This window comes from Alligator sinensis, unplaced genomic scaffold, assembly GCF_000455745.1.
Source record: "Alligator sinensis unplaced genomic scaffold, ASM45574v1 scaffold188_1, whole genome shotgun sequence".
Classification (NCBI taxonomy): Eukaryota; Metazoa; Chordata; order Crocodylia; family Alligatoridae; genus Alligator; species Alligator sinensis.
The window spans coordinates 1,189,811-1,193,367 of record NW_005841903.1 but is presented as its reverse complement, the minus strand read 5'-3'; the positions used below and the strand labels follow the sequence as shown (position 1 = coordinate 1,193,367).

Below are 3,557 nucleotides of genomic sequence, written 5' to 3'. Positions count from 1 at the left end.
CTACACGACTATCACACTGTTATCCCAGATTTTTTAATTTTACCACTCGGACATAAATCCACAGTTACTGGGCCAAGTAACAAATAAATTAAAACCTTTGTAGCCAGCCCATCACTGAAAACTTGGATACTTGGCTCCAAAACTTGGATACTTGGCATCAAGCTGATGTTATAATGAGGGTGGAGTTCACTACAATAGCCAGTTTAATGCATCTTAATGTAATAAAATGCTTTTATGTCATATCTTGGACAATAAATGCTGCAGTAAAGCTTTAATAAAACAGGTCTGTTTGGTAAAAATGAGTCTTGCACATAGAACAAAACATTCATTGTCACTTTACTGTTTAAACCTTTATTATTGCCATTTTCTTGGTACAATGGGCTTTTATGCACCAAACAGCTGTATTCATCATGTTTATTTAGAAGGCATTCATTGTAGTGGAAAAATCTGCAGCACAAAAATCTTGGTTAAGTGCAAGAGCACTTTGTGGATGCTAGAATTGTTTTTTTCTTTTCTGTCCAGTTGCTTTGGTCAGCATGCAAGTCACATACACAGGCACTGCCATGCAGACTTGCAAGTACTTAATAGCAACTTTTCATGAGCTGTCTACTTTTCCAAGCAACCTCCTCTGAAAATTTTTCTACCGCACAGCAACATGCTGCACACATACTTATTTTACTCCCTATGATCCTATCATTTCTCAATCTGTTGCTATTTTGGCCTCTCATTAGGTCACTTTCCAAATATTGTGCACAGCTATGTGTCAATCATTGTCACAGCTCAGCCCCAGGCTATGCCAACCCAGGACAAAACTAGGAAGAAAAATGCCAACCAAAGCAAGCATTATGTAGGAAAGTGTCAACAGTTAAACTGTGCAAAGTCATTTGTGTTCTGAAGGTAGTGTAAGCCTACTTGATTGAAAAAAAAAAAAAACAAAAAACATATAGCACTGTTGCTTCCCAAAATATTTTTGCACCGTCTAAATATTTAGCATTTCCTGAACAGTATCTGAAACTGGAGACATAAACAGAAGTTAGAATATCAAGAATCTGACATTGGAGGAAACCCTCATGAGTAACTCCTGCCAAAAGACATTAAAGTTTCCAACTTCTTGCAAAAATATTAAATCTAATATATTGACTTGAGGGGCACAGCATCTCTAAAGCCCTTTGATGTCCTGGAATGAAAGATGCCAAGCAAGTGAAACTTATTAATGAACAGCAATGGATTTTTTAAGGGCCTCTTAATCAGCTACTGGCTAGACATTATTGTAATCAGAGGCAGGAAAACACATTTGAACAATTGGCAATTTATGATTATTCCATAAATATGAAGTCTCCATGCAGAATCAAATGGCTCCCTGTTTCCTGACTGTTGAACCCATTCTGTTTTGTAGTGCTGACGCTCCCAGCTGTAACCTCAAGAAGTTGTTTACAAAAATAGGAGTAAGAGAAGGTTGCATGGAAGTGTTCTGTAGACGAGTAGCACCTAAGTAGAAATACGATATAGGTAAGTCTCAGAAAAGCCTCAAAAGTGATGGTCAAGGGTGGCATTTACTATTAAGTGTTTCAGAATATGCAACAGAAGCAGCAATTTGAAAAAGGCTTACTAAACTTGGAGTAGGCTGTGTGAAACAGTCAGAGATGAGATGAGGTTTTTTTGGGGGCAGGGGGAAGAGTGAAAGAGAGAGAACTAGATAGAAATGTCTCCCAGAAGGAAGGGGGAGCAGCTTTCTGTGGGGAAAAACTGAAGTCCTGGTTATTAAGGATGCAATGGAAGAGAAAGAGGGTTAAAAACTTCTCCAAGGGGTCTGCTCTTCAGGTAATTACAGGCCCCCATAGTTGCATTCACACACATTTTTCTTTTTTCATACCCAAGCAAAACCCCCATTTTGAACTGAATGGATTTGAAATTGAGCCAACCATCAACTCTTTGCCACGAGTAAAGCCATGAAAGGCAAAGCGGGATTCCTAGCAGCATCAGGAAATTAGAATGTTTGCCGTGAAATGCAGAATGACAAAATATACAACTTGGTATTGACAAGGGTACAGTTTGGGGTTTGAATTTCATTGCCTAATGACTTTGTGAGATTGCAATGTATTTTTTTTAGTTTGCATCCTTTTTTTAAAGTGAAAGGCATTACATGGAAAAAAGCACACTGGGCTTTAGACTGAATTTTGAGTAACTCTTCTTTGAGAAATAGTGGATTCTATCAACCTGAAACTAAGTTTTATTTTCTAAAACAGTCTATTATGAAAGGGGGGGGGGGAAATTTGATAGAAAAGCTTGATTCTGTTTGTTCAGTAGTTCTTTCTAGTCACACCTTCAAAAATTTCCATAACATTTAGCCAAATATCAACTGGTGCTTTTAACAGAACATTCCTTATGTAGTCCCCTCTGACAGAATAAAATAATGTTGGACCCTTTAAAACTGGTTAGGCTTGGAAGCATTCCTTTTAAACTTACCCCTTTCAGTTTTTAAATGAATTAACTGGGAATGTTTTGAAACTCGGCACATAAGAGCTGCCATACTAACTCCCAACTGCACTCAGTATCAAATGCTATAGAACAATGTTTCTCACCTTGTGGCTCATGACCCAAAAGTGGGGCACGAGAATGTATGAAAGGGCCACGAACGATCTTTAAAAATAGACTCTCCTTTAAAGGAGAGAAGGGGGGGAAACCAGGGCTTTTCCCTTGCAGGCTGGCACAGTTCCAGTTGGCGAGAGGCTGCTTGGGGTGCCCACTGCCTTGCATGCTGAAGGGCCGGGGCCTGGGGGCAGTGGGTCAGGAGTGAGGGGCACTGGGTCTGGACTGGGCACGGGTGTTTACAAATGGGTCCTGGTACAAAAAAGGTTGAGAACCACTGCTATAGAGGAAGAAGCAAGAAGCCACAGTTGGCAGGTGTTAAGAAGGCTGCTTCCCACTCATATTAGGTCTTATCCTGATCTTTAATAGATAAAAGGAGGCTTAAGTAAAGGCTGAAGCAGAAGGTGGGCAACATTTCCATAGTCCTTGATTCCATTCCCTATTTATGTAACACTGACTGTACTGACTTCCTGTGGCTGTGATTTCCACAGCTTCATCCCTTCCCTGCGCGGCCTTGTCTCCCTCCTTCCTTTCCATGTGGAACATTTCCCTCCCCCTTGCTGCATGAGAGGCAGGGAGCAGATTCCTGATGTTGCCTCTCGACCAGCTGTTACTTCCACCGTTTACCAGCTTCTTCCTACAATTCTCTCTCACACGAAACAGTCGTGACTTCTCCCTCTTTTAGTTACAAACTTGCGTTCTCCGTGCCTGGGGCTGAAAGGGCTCTACGGCCCGTTCCCTCAGCGCAGAGACCCATGCGGGGGGCTGCAACCCTCGGGGGCCCGAGCTGCGCAGCCGGTCCCAGGGCGGCGGCCCGGGGCTCAGCCCCTGCCTCCCGCACAGGGCGGCGGAGCGGCTCCGCTTTCCAGGGGCAAAACGAAGAGCCGAGGGGAGGGGGCAAGGGCAGGCGAAGGCGAAGGCTCCGCACGGGCGGTGCGCCCGCCCCGGGATTGCGGGGAGCGGTGCAG

The 3,557-nt window shown here is 43.2% G+C and overlaps 1 protein-coding gene and 1 long non-coding RNA gene across 2 annotated transcripts in view; one reads left to right on the top strand and one right to left on the bottom strand.

Annotated features, from left to right (window-relative positions):
- The window catches only part of LOC102369623, a 102,608-nt gene that overhangs the window by 4,559 nt on the left and 94,492 nt on the right, over positions 1 to 3,557 (top strand). The window lies entirely within an intron of this gene.
- ZCCHC24 (zinc finger CCHC-type containing 24) overlaps positions 1 to 3,557 on the bottom strand; it is a 205,652-nt gene that overhangs the window by 201,789 nt on the left and 306 nt on the right. The gene's annotated exons all lie outside the window — the stretch shown is intronic.